The sequence below is a fragment of the Microtus ochrogaster genome, linkage group LG8, assembly GCF_000317375.1.
Source record: "Microtus ochrogaster isolate Prairie Vole_2 linkage group LG8, MicOch1.0, whole genome shotgun sequence".
Classification (NCBI taxonomy): domain Eukaryota; kingdom Metazoa; phylum Chordata; class Mammalia; order Rodentia; family Cricetidae; genus Microtus; species Microtus ochrogaster.
In genome coordinates this window covers 18151059-18164367 of record NC_022033.1, presented here as the reverse complement: position 1 = coordinate 18164367, position 13309 = coordinate 18151059, and positions in this window count along the sequence as shown.

Genomic DNA, 13309 nt, shown 5'->3' with positions numbered 1-13309 from the left:
ACACGTAGAAGAATGAAATTAGATCCATATCTATAGCCATTCACAAAACTCAAGTCCAAATAGATCAAAGACCTCAACATAAAACCATCCATACTGAACCTCATAGAAGAAAAAGTAGGAAGTACACTTGAATGCATTGGCACAGGAGATCACTTTCTAAATATAATCCTAGTAGCACAGACACTGAGAGAAACAATTAGTAAATGGGACCTCCTGAAACTGAAACGCTTCTGTAAAGCAAAGGACACAGTCAACAAGACAAAACAGCCTACAGAATGGGAAAAGATCTTCACCAACCCCACATTGGACAGAGGCCTGATCTCCAAAATATACAAAACTCAAGAAACTGGTCATCAAAAGAACAAATAATCCAATAAAAAATGGATTACAGACATAAACAGAGAACTCTAAACAGAGGAATCTAAAATAAAAGACACTTAAGGAAATGCTAACATCCATAGCCATCAGAGAAATGCAAATTAAAACAACTCTGAGATTCCATTTTACACCTGTAAGAATGGCCAAGATCGCCGGGCGGTGGTGGCGCTACCCATTGCTGGTGGGAGTGCAAATTGGTACAGTTGTTTTGGATATCAGTATGGCAGTACCTCAAGACCCAGCAATACCACTTTTGGGTATATACTCAAAGGATGCTCAATCATACCACAAGGACATGTGCTCAACTATGTTCATAGCAGCACTTATTTGTAATAGTCAGAACCTGGAAACAACTTAAATGCCCACTACTGAAGAATGGATAAGAAAAATGTGGTACATTTACACAATGGAGTACTACACAGCAATAATAATAATAGCATCTTGAAATTTGCAGGCAAATGGATGGATTTAGAAAACATCATATTGAGTGAGGTAACCCAGACTCAGAAAGACAAATATAATATGTTCTTACTCATAAGTGGCTTTTAGACATAAATCAAAGAAAAACCAGCCTACAATTTACAATCCCAGAGAACCTAGACAACAAAGAGGATCCTAAGAGAGACACACATGGATCTAATCTACGTGGGAGGTAGAAAAAGACAAAATCTCCTGAGTAAATTGGGAGCATTGAGGACCATGGGAGAAGGTAGAAAAGAGAAAGAGAGAAAGGGGGGGAGGGATCAGAGAAAATATATAGCTCAATAAAAACAATTTTTAAAAAAAGAAGTGTGAAATAAAGCTACATGTATTGAAACGAAAAAACAAAAGGATCAGATGGTTGCAACCCCTCTTGCTAGTGGGGACTCAGCAGCCCCATGGTAGAGTGACAGTCTTACATTCAAGCAGACCACCATAGCTCAGGTCTCTCTTCTAAAGAGCCATGGTCTCATTGGATTAGGTCCCACCCTTGAGGCTTCATTTAACCTTAATTACCTCCCTGAGATTTCACCTCCAAATCCCACAGTGAGATTAAGTTCCCACCCTCTTAATACCTCACAAAAAGGGGATTAAATTTCAACACACATTTTGGTGGGGATGCTCAAGCCATAGCAAGCATTAAGTACAAGGTAAGAACTGCCGATTTGCACTGAAGAGGCTAACACTCAGAACAAAGAGGTAAAATATTCCAGAATCAAGGCAATTAAATGCCCTGGAACACTGTGGGAAATTCCAGGATTGAGCCAGGGCTATTGCGGTGTGACAGCATGAAGAGGAGCTACCTGTTCTTCCCAGAGGCCTTTGGGGCCCAGGAGTTAGGCAAGACAGCACTGAACAGGAGAAACTACGAAGCCAGCCTGGAGGCAGGAAAGCAGCCACACACCAGAAGGGCTCTTCAGGCAAAGCAGAACGAGAGGGATAGGAACCATCCTTCCTTGATCATCGTGACAGCCCAGCCATCCCCGATTTCTACAAACATCTCTACACAAAAGCTCAGGCTGGGAAAGAAGACTCTGAGGAGATTTTTTTTTTTTAAGTCTGTACAGATTACAGCTAACCCTATGTACCAAATTGGTCCATCTGTATAATTGAGAAAGCTGTGTACCGGTGGGTTTCTGTCAACTTACCACAAGCCTAGGGTTAGGTGGGGAAGAAGAACCTCAATTGAGAAAATTCTTCCAAAGTTTGTAGGCCTCTACTTGATGGATGTTAGTGGGAGAAGGGTCAGTCCTCTCTGGGTGGTGCCAGCCCTGGGCAGATGGGCCTGACGGTAACAAAGTAGGCTGAACAGCACGTGATGAGGGAGCCAAGCCTGTAAGCAGGGCTCTGCCTCCATGGGCTCTGCCTCAGCTCCTGCCTCCTGGTTCCAGTCCTGACTGAGTATCCTGCCCTGGGTTCCCTCCATGATGGGACATGACCTGGAAGTGTAAGATGAAATAAGCCTTTCCTTCCCAGGTTGCTTTGGGTCATGGTATTTTATCACAAGAACAGAACCCTAAAACAGCTAAGATTCTATAACCAATTAAGTAGAGGGCTCCCAAGCCAGAAGATGTCCAGGAGAAGGAGGATGGCGACCATATGATAATAGCAGGAATAAACATTAACCACAGATGGTAGCAGTAGTGATGCATTACTGAGTATTCCTGAACATTCCAAGAACTTGGGGTACATCAGTTCAGACGGCTTTATTTTATTCTATTTAACTGGAGTATTGGACTTTTAAATTAACTAACAATGTAATGAATTTCATTATGGAATTGCCGTGCGTGATCTGTTTCTGTTAGTCCTTGATCCCTACCCACCCCTGACCTCTCTTACTGGTCTTCTTCCTGTTTCTGCTTTCAAGTCACACGTACGCTGTCACCCTCTCTCTTTCCTAGCCCTACATTAACACTCGTTTTTCATGTCTCATAGTCTCCTTTCTAGGGTGGAATCTGAAATCTGCCTGTGAAGGAAAAAAAATGTAACATTTCTGAATCTGGCTATTTTGCTTGATATAATAATTTCTAATTTTGCCAGCTGTGGTGGTGCACGCTGTGCTCCTGGGAGGCAAAGGAGAAGGCTATCTGTGAGCTCAAGACTGGCCTGGTCTGCAGAAGAGGTCCAGGCCACTCAGGGCTACAGAAACACTGTCTCAAAAATAGGGGAAAAAAATGCAGCCCCATAATATATACCCTGTTCTTCTTATCCATTTATCCATTGATGATAAACATTTAGGCTGGTTCTATTTCCTAGCTACCATCAATAATATGGTCATAAGCTATATTATGACATATCTCTGTAGTGGGTCTTACACCCCTGAGTGTAAATACACAGGAGAGATATAGTTGGGTCATATGATATTTCTACTTTTAGTTCTTTCCAGAAACTTCTATACTTCCCATAGTGTTTCCATAAGTTTACACTCCATTCAATAGGAAATGAAGTTGGCTTTCCCCAGACACCTTGCCTTTGGAAATGAGGAAACTGGGTCCCTCTAGCAAAGCCCCTTTCCTACTAAGTGGCATTTACATGATGCCCAATTATGAGTCTCTAAGTCAGTAGTTCTTAACCTGCCAGTCACGACCCCTTTGACGATGAACCACCTTTCCACAGGGTTGGCCTAAGACCATTGAAAACACAGATATTTACATTACAATTCATAACAGTAGCAAAATTACAGTTACGAAGTGGCAACAAAAATAATTTTATGGTTGGGGGGGGGCACCACAATATGCAGAACTGTATTAAAGGGTCAGAGCATTAAAAAGGTTGAGAACCACTGCTCTAACTGGAAACTGGCTTGACCAGACAAGATGGAAGAATGTGTGAACACCACAGTGCATTGCCGAAACTCCCGGAGGGCTATGTCTAAACACATAACCCTGGAAAGAAGAGCTAAAGGGCCGCAGGTTCTGGGCCAGATACCCATTCATAGCAAGATGGAGACAAGGGATGACCTGTTCCTTCTCTTTAGGGACAGAATGGTGGTCCAGAAAGGCTTCACAGAAGGGGACACCTGGCATCATGAAGCTTGTCCTGATTCACCCAGCAGGAAATGTTCTCTCTGCCTCCTACAAATAATCCACTTTATTCAGGTCCTTGGAGCACAAGCTCTGGCCAGGCCCTGCCTGAACCAATCTCCACTTCCTCCTTCCTCCCCCCTCCTCCCTCCTCCTCCTTCCCTCCGCACCCAGCTTAGCCAGCTCACTCTGATTCCCCCAGAAGGCTTTGGGCAGCTTCGCACATGCTCACCATCAGGATGGATCAATGGAGAAGTACAATCACTCAGGTTCCTGAGAACGCCTGTTTGTTTAAGAGCCCCTGCCTTGCTTGAACACAGACAAAGCACCACCAGCTCATCACTCCCAGAGATGCGCTGTGGGCGTGAGTCAAAGGCTCTGGCTGTCAGCATTCACATCAATCAGAGGGGCATCCAAGCGGGCTCTGTTTGGGAATAGCAGAGCCATGGGACAGAGGAGTGAAAGAGGGAGCTGGGGCCAAAATTAGGTGGAGACAGAGGAGAGAAAAGGGGTGGGGCAAAGAGTCACTGGAGGACCAAGACTGAGAAAAGATGATTCAGAATGAGACACAATGGAAGACCTAAGGCAGTGAAGAAGAGGAGGAACAGGAGAGATTGGGAGCCAAACACAAATCAAGGAAATCAGAAACCGAAATACAGTGGTGAACCCTGATCAGCTAAAGCAAGTAGAAGACATCGAGGGATGAAACAGGGTGAAACGGGGTGGGTAGAGGGCTCAGGACTTGAAGTGTTTGCTATACAAACATGAAGTCCTGAGTTTGCATCTTCAAAGCTCCCATAAAAATCTGGCTACAGCATCACACATCTATAAGCCCAGCACTGAGGGACAGAGGCAAATAAACCCTAAGGGCACAGTAGTCAAGCCAAAATGGGGAGTTCCAGGCTTAGTGAGAAACCCTGTCTCCAACATTAACGTGAAGAGTGGTGGAGGACACCAAATATTGACCTTTGACCTCCACAGGTGTATGTACATGTATTTATACACACATATAACAACGAGAGAGAGCATGGGGATCCAGGGTCTAGAGGTGAGGAGAAAAAGTAAGAGGAGACAGAATGTGTCCAGGGCTCAAGAACGAGGCCAGCCCCGGCTGCCTGGGCCTCTCTGCTCAGTCAGTTGCTCTGCCTAGAAGGTTCTCTCCAGCCCTCTGTGTCACTGGCTTTCTCTCCTCATCCCCAGCTTTGCTGACCTGAGACTTCTCAGGAAGTCACTGCTGATGGCCACCCCAATGGAACAAAGGCCTGGCCCGCTCATTGTTCTGGATCTCAGAAGAACACCCAGTCAACTGCTTTTCCAGAGCTGATGGAAATGATCTTTTTTTTTTCTCAACATTTTATTATTCGCTTAGGGCCCCCATGGTTGTGTCATACTGCCAGCACCTAAAACAATGTCTGGCAGAGAAAAGGGTGGTGCTAAAAGCTGAGAACAGATGAATAAATGAATGAATACATGGCAATGAAGCCAAAATCATGAGAGCCAAATCCTTGGTGACTCACATAGCTAAGCTGTAATAGTGCGATTCTGAATCCGGGTCGGGTGTTGACTAGCAAGTCTCTACGCCTGTTCACAACAGCCATATGGAAGCAGGGATGCTCTTGTGGGGCCAGAGTGGAGGCAGAGAGTGGGAACCTACAGGGAAGGTCAGGCTTCAGCCACACCCACAGGGGTTCTGAGAAAGAGACTGGACAGCCGTGCCTTTTCTGCCAGGCTTTAAGGGGCCCACTGAAGAGAATCCATTCCATCTATAACATCATCTTCTTCCAAGTTAGAAAAGATCCTATGGGCCAAAGTGCTTGATTCCCTTGTGAAGCCAAACTCCCTGACTTAACGGGGCTCCCATCAGCCCCATTAAGCCTAATGCAGCTTCCCTCAGGTGCAGGCTCTTTGCCCTTGTGGAAAGTACTCCCTGAAGCGCCTGAGAGGATCAGCCCCGCTGATCAACACTGCAGAACACTCGTAGGGAACCTTCCAGTCAAGACCAGAGTACTCTGACCTCCAGAAAATCCCTGGTGCTGGTCTTTCAGCTTCCTGGAGCCAGACAAGAAGCAATTACATGCATTTATATCTCGAAGCCAGCTTGGGAGCTGTGTTTGGGGAACTGATGGGGAGCCCTGCCTTCAGGAGTTGCAAAATCTGGACAGCCTGGTAGATAAGACTCTAGGCATGAAATCCCTGAGTTGAAGGCTACTCCAGGTCGCATATAGGATGACTGGTTCAGTACAACAACCCCCCTCTCCTACAACCTTTCCATTTTGCCTTTGAACTTCTGTGTTTACTGGTGCTTCTCTTTGCACAAATCTGACACTCGTACACTCAGAGAGTAAACTCCAGTTCCTACTCTGTTTCCCAGGTAACCTATAAAGATTGGCATCACTGCTGCTTACATTGATGCCCAACAGTTTGACTTCTAGGATTATCCAGGTTCTTGCCATTCTAGATATTGATGAGGTTAACACCTCCACTTGTTCTGCTGGAAGCTGCTTCCCTCTTCGAGATTACTTTCCCAGCATGAATATTAGGATGGCATGATGGATTAGCAGATCATCTCAAAGTCTGTAAGAATTTCGATGAGTCTTGTTGCTACAATTCCTGCCCTGGGAAGACAAACAACATCGGTCCCATTCCTCATAAGGTCCCAGCAACAAACCAAAGAACAGTTCCACCCAAGTTCACCCTGGAGGACAGGGAGCTTATTACAGAGCATGGGTAAAGGGTTCCTGATAAGAATGTGGGTGACTCCAAAGCCTACACTAGGACGTTTTCACCCAGCATGAATAATGGCTTCCCAGTAGCCATATTGCTAGAGCCTTTCTCAATCAACCTCCTGCAGCCCATATACTGTAGCCCCATTCACGACCCCAGACTGCTAGGCTGCTTGCAATCAGGACAGAATTGTATACACATCCCTGAGAGGAGTGCTAGAACCCTGTGGTCTCTCTACCCCTCTTTCTCTAAGGCAAGGGAATATCACCAGTCAGCAGGTCCAATGCTGATGAGCAAACGGTTGCTCAGAGGACCACTTTCAGCAATAATCCTAAGTAGTATGTCTGCACATGCTTTTTGGTCTAACCTCATCAATACTGTGTGCTGATAACACTTCTTTCTTTTGGGGATGGTTGGAGTAATTTATTTAGTCACCTTGATCAAAATCAAAATTAAACCTTTAAAAACTGTCTCTTTGCGGTACTGCTGTTCATTTCCGTTTCGGCTCACCCTGTCTTTTTGCGTGTGTAAGCCTCGGGGTAGTCACCTCCACTGATGCATGAGGGGTGTCCTTCCTCAGATACACATTGACTGAGTGGGACAACCATCTTTTATCAGCCAGTCACCTACAAATCCATACCTAGGCTAGAGAAGAGCGTTGATGGTGGTGATGTGCCCTGTGCCTTGAACATGGTGCTGAGCTCTTTATATAAATATTTCACGGAACTGGACGAGAGCTGTGACATCATTGTCAGAGTTTCCATTTCACAGATGGAGCCACAAGAGGGAACATGATTGTCCCAACATCACCCGACACTGTTTGGATTGAAATCCAGATTTATGGGTCTATAAAGCTGCTATGTGACTACTGCATTAGCTTCCAGGATCTGAAGGTGAGCAGGATACTCAAAGTCCTCAGAGAAGACAAGCAGGAAATAGTTTTCAATAGTATTTCATGTGGTCAGGGAGCTCTGGAGATATTGGTGAGAAGTTTTTACCGCAGAGCTGAAGAACATTGAAGGGGTGATGCTTCGTGGGCTTTTGAAGCTTGAATAAGAGCTTACCAACTAGGCAAGAGTCAGCCTTGGGAAGAAAGGGGGCTGGTGACATGTCTCCGGGGTACTGTGCTTGCCTAGCACATGCAAGGTCCTGGGTTTGATCCTCAGCATCTCAAAAGAGGGGAGAAGATCAAGAGCCAGGCCTTTCACATACAGGGGGTGTGAATGGGCAGAATTTAGAAACAACAAGAAATGGATTTTATTCTTTCTTCTTCTTGCTGGCTGTGGTTTGTCTCCAAGCCTTGAGTTTGGCCATCTGTAAAATGGGTAATCAATTCAGCAGTCGCTATGAGAACCGAAGAGCAAACTCCAGAGTCTGGTACCCCGCAGAAAGATCTTCTCTGTTGTCCTGGGTGCTGGCCTAGAGGACCTCTGTACCTGTGTTGCTGTGCCTTCTGATTCCAGCTGCAAACTCAAGAGTGTTTGAGAAGAGGCCTCCAAGGAGCACAGACTTTTTGACCAATGGAACCAGTTGATAGTGAAAAATCACATTGGCTTTAGCTTCAGCCACAGCTGGCTGGAAGGCTCCCTCTGCCACTTACTAGTCTGGGCCTGGGAAGGTGGACAAGTCGCTTACCTGGCAGAGGCTCAGTTTCGAGCATCTGTGAAATGCAACCACTTAGTCATGCTTTGGGGGGCAACTATGGCACAGAAACAAAGTACAGAGGCCACAATGGTACCCTAGGTTTGATGGAACGCCCCTAAACTCTGCCTCTCTATCACCTCCACACACCACATAGGCACTGATTTCAATGGTCTGGGGCAGATGTCCAAGGTCTGCATTATCTACACACACAAACACACACACACACACACACACACACACACACACACACACACGGCAGTAACCTCCATCCGGGAACTTCTCTGAAGACCTTTGATGCCCTGCAGCCTTCAGGCCAACCAATCTGCCAGCGCCCCTGGGCAGGAGCTACACCTCTGCCTGGGAGACCAACTTCTCCACATCCTCCCCCAGTGATTGCGGGAAGGAGCGTGAGTCATTCAAGGAAAGGGGGTTGGCACTGACTCCCCCAGCCTATGGGGCGGGCCAGAAGGCTGTGGTTAAAGGACCTGCCTGGGTTGCAAAATAAACCAGTGTGCTGGGTTCTGACATCACGTGATGGAGTCAGAGCTGGCTCTTCTTCCCTGGGTCACTGACTCACCTCACCTCAAGCTCCCTTTAGTCACATGGGCTCCTGAAGGGTTCTGAGCCACTCTGCTCCTTTGGAGAAAGGCTAAATTGGAAGAACTGTGCCCTCCACACATACGCACACCACTTTTAAATCTCGCCATGAATATATAAATATATTCTCATTTTTCAATATGCAGCCAGGTGTGTTGCCATGTGCCTTTGATCTCGGCACGTGGGAGGCCAGATGCAGGTGAAACTCATTGAGTTCTAGGTTAGCCAGGGCTTCAAAATGAGACCCTGTCTCAAACACAAGGGAAGCAAAAGAAAGCCAATACTATTAAGCATAGAAACTTACAGTAGAAATTGACATTAAGCCCCTTCCATGAGCTGTATATAGGAGTGAATCCTGAAATATTTTCTTGAATATTTTCAAGGGAACTTGGTTTAATTTTAATTTACTTCAATTTATTCTGAAGTACATCAATACATATTTCCTCCTAAGATATCAGAATATTACTGAGCAGACAGGGAGGGGCTCCCCCTCCACAATCGTCACCCCATCTGGAGACAACTACCACAACTGGGGGCATTTCTTTGCCAGATCTCAGGCCATCACAGGGTGTGTACCAGTTACACAGATGCTCACAAGGAAAACAGGGCAAGGGCTCCTCCATCAGTTTTTATTTTGTGTGGATTATTTTACAGTTCTTTTCGCATCTATCAGAATGTCTTGGAGTGGCCTTTCCCGTTTTGTTTCTCGGAGGCTCCACGTTTCCCTGTGAAGGCCACTTAATCTTCAGTTCTATGAATTGCTGCAGCTGTAATAGCTGCCAAGCTATGGACTACAAAGCCGACTTTCATTTTTTTTCCTGTGTTTGTAAGCAATCCCAGAGACTGAAGCCAAGAAGAATCTGCAGCACGTGGGTTAGCTGTGACACATGCTCTGCCCAGCCATCCCAACAGAGTGGGTTGTCTACACTCCCCTTTAGATATTTCCAGGTAGGGGTCCATAAGTCCTCAGGACTTGCTTCCTAGTTGTTTGAGTCAAGCGCCCAAGAGGAAGGCTGACATACACAAAAGTTCTTCTCTCCAAGTCCAACCTCTCAGCTGAAAGACAGATCAAGGGAATGATGCGGAGCCAAAAGAGCATCCATAGTTGAAGAGAAGCATTCATCTGTCAATCATAAATTGTTCATATGGGGAAACCGAGGCCTGACAAAGGGAGCTAACTTTCCAAGAGTGAGTTATCACCCATCGCCCCTGTCTTGTTGGATCTGCTCTGAGTATTTGTTAAAAAAAATAGTAACTTCTTACCTAGGAGGTAGGGGCCATGCTGTCCAATCAATATGACCACATTTCTTTCTTTGCTTAAAATGTCAGTGGCTCCCTGTGTCCCAACTTTCTGAGCATCCAGATCTCTTTGACCCTGAGGCCTTGGCATATTCTTCTGGATCTCTCTGGAATGTTCCTTGCTATTGTCTCTGCACACTCAACTTCATCTTGCTTAACTCCCAAATTCTTTGGACCCCAGCTAGATTGCAGGACAGAAACAAATCTCCTGCAAGAAAAACGAGTAATTGGTTCACTTATTAGCAGCTAACGACCTGTTTTGTTTCACTGTTCCCCAGAGCCTATCAGAATATATCTACTTGGAAAGAAAGAAAAGGGAAAAGAGAAAGAAAGAGGAGGAGGAAAGAGAGAAGGAAAGAATGGCTGCAGGAGGAAGAAAAGTGTTTGCTTCCCATTGCTGTAACAAACAGCAGAGCAAAATCAACATGGAGAAAGAAAATGTTTCTCTGCTGCCTCCTGACAGTTTAGGATGTGGATTCTCAGATTACAGGTGTCAGGTTCCAGCCTCAGTCGCCCATATCCGCCCCCTGCTGGACCCTCATTCTGGAGTCTAACCTTCTGGAACCAGAAGCCCAAAGTAAACTCCTGTATAAGTTGACTTGGTTGGTCATGTCTTTTCTCACAGCAGTAGAAAAAGAAAAAGTAACTAAGACACCTTCTGTTACCTTAAGATCCCCACCTACACACACACACACACACACACACACACACACACACACACACACACACTAATTTCCAACTATTAAAGACTTGACCTTCTGAAAATAGCACCAATCTGGGTACCAACCCTTTAAACCCATGGTCTGTGAGCGGATGCTGAGGATCCAAGGAACATGAAGGAGGGACTAGTGTGGATATTCAGAACTCAGTTCTTTTCTCTTTTTTTCAGGGGAGGGGAGGGTTCAGACAATTTCTCTATGTAGCCTTGGCTGTCCTGAAACTTACTCTGTAGACCAGGCTGGCCTCAAACTCACAGATATCCACCTGCCTCTGCCTCCCGAGTGCTGGGATGAAAGGTATGTGTGTGCCACCACTACCCAGCCACTATTGGGTTCTTCCTCATGCCTCTACTCTCTAAACACTACCTCCTGCTGGACTCTAGGGATGGGAGAAATGAGGCAGTGACTTCCCAGTCATCTCAGAGCTTAAATTCTGGCTCCTACAGGGATGTTTCAAGCAGGCTTCTTTTCACGTACTCTGTAGAGAACCACACACCCTGAACAAAACACACCAGCTTGCCTGACTGGCTTGGTGGTTCCATAGCCAAGCAGTAAACATCAGAGAAGTTAGCAAGGAAATAATATCTAACTTCCCAGGTTTGTTCCAACCTCTGTCAGACTGAAACCTGCTTTTTCTCTCCCAGACTAGCCTCTGACAGTGTAAAGAAATGAGGCTGGCAGTCTCTGTACTGACTCCTCTCCAGCCAAGGCTTCTTCCATACAGCATGCCCAAGGATGGACCCTTCTTCCATACAGCATGCCCAAGGATGGACCCTTCTTCCATACAGCATGCCCAAGGATGGACCCCTTCCATCACTGCTCCTGAGGCCTGAGTTTCTTGGCACCTAGGGAGCTCCTGCTCTGACAGAATTCCAGGAAGCCATGCCCTGGGCCATCTTGCTTCCATTTGTGGACTGTCTCAGAGATGCTTTGCACCGGTTCCGTCCTTTCTATAAAGGCAGAGAGAAACAGCAAGGGAGGCCACACTGGGCTGAGACTCTGATTCGGACAGAAGACTAGGAGGCCTGGCCTGACCCAAAGGCCAGCACTATTGTGCCAAAGCCCCAGGTTTTGGCAGAACCCGAGTCTTGCTTGCCAAGGAAACTTGGAAACAGGCAAAACTCTGTGCGGTTGACGACAAACACCACCCTCGTGTTTGTGATTCACTTCTGCTCGGTTCATCAAGCTGCCTTCCGGTGAAAGCGGCTTCCATTTCAGCGAATCTGAGAACCAGTTTTGGTGTCAGTCAGTTCATCCGAAAATCCCTCGTCCGTGACAGAAAACTTGAAGCCATGCTTCTGTGACTTCAAGAAAAATGACAGCCACTAGACTCCCTTTACCTTTCTGGAGCTCAGCTTCCCCATCTGTATGCCAGGGGGTGGCATTGAACTAGGGGTGGCATTGAACAACTGTGAAGATTTAACTTGATGACTGTAGTGGTTGAGTTCCCATCCAATAATGAGCACTGGCTATAATGCTTCCCATTCTGTGTTCATGTCATTGACAGAATCTTCATCCCACCATACTATGAAATGACAGACCTGAAATCACACATCTTTGAAGGCTGCATTACCTGTTAGGATGGATAGCCCCAGTAGGGACCCTCATGAATGCCCTACTCATAAAATACACCATTGTGTGGTCCCCTCGTCCAAAACACTGCTAGGTTTTGGTCAAGTGACTTGTTTAGGCCAATGAACTGCCCATTTTAGAGCTATTTGGCCTCGAGGAGGTTCAGAATGATCCATGCCTTAGAGAGAGACCAGGCAATCCAGATGTTACCATCAGCCAGTTCAAAACTGAATGGAGCTGAACATAGAAGGCCAAGGGAGACTAACAGGAAATCCACCAAGCCAAAGAAGATGGCCTGAGGCATTAATGTTTGGACCACTGTTGTCCATGGCAACAGATAGCTAACTTGACCGTGCCGCAGACAGGCTACATTCTTGCCCTACCGGCTCTCTTTCTGTCCTTACACGTTCCTAATTTGTTTTAGTTCAACTAGACTATCCGGATGGGAAAGTGTAGAAACCAGTGTCACTCAGAAGAAGGCACACGCCTGTCATCTTAATCACATCCCAGACTTACCTGGACTAGCTGAGCACACCCTTCCTCATGAGCCTCTCTTCAGGACCACCTGACACAGGCGAAAGTGGCAGCCACGTGTGGTGGTTCCCACCTGCAACACAGCACTGGAGAGCTGGGACACAGAGTTTGAAGCCAGCCCAGATTACAGAGCAAATTCTAGGCCAGCATGGGTTACAAAATGAGACTCTGTCTTCAGAGAGAGGGAGAAAGAGAGAGAGAGAGAGAGAGAGAGAGAGAGAGAGAGAGAGAGAGAGAGTTAGAGATTATTCTAGACACTTCCTTAACACAGGCTAAGGGGAGGGAAGAGCCTCCTGATTAGGAGAAAGCAATACACATTAACAAGTAGACTACAGCTTA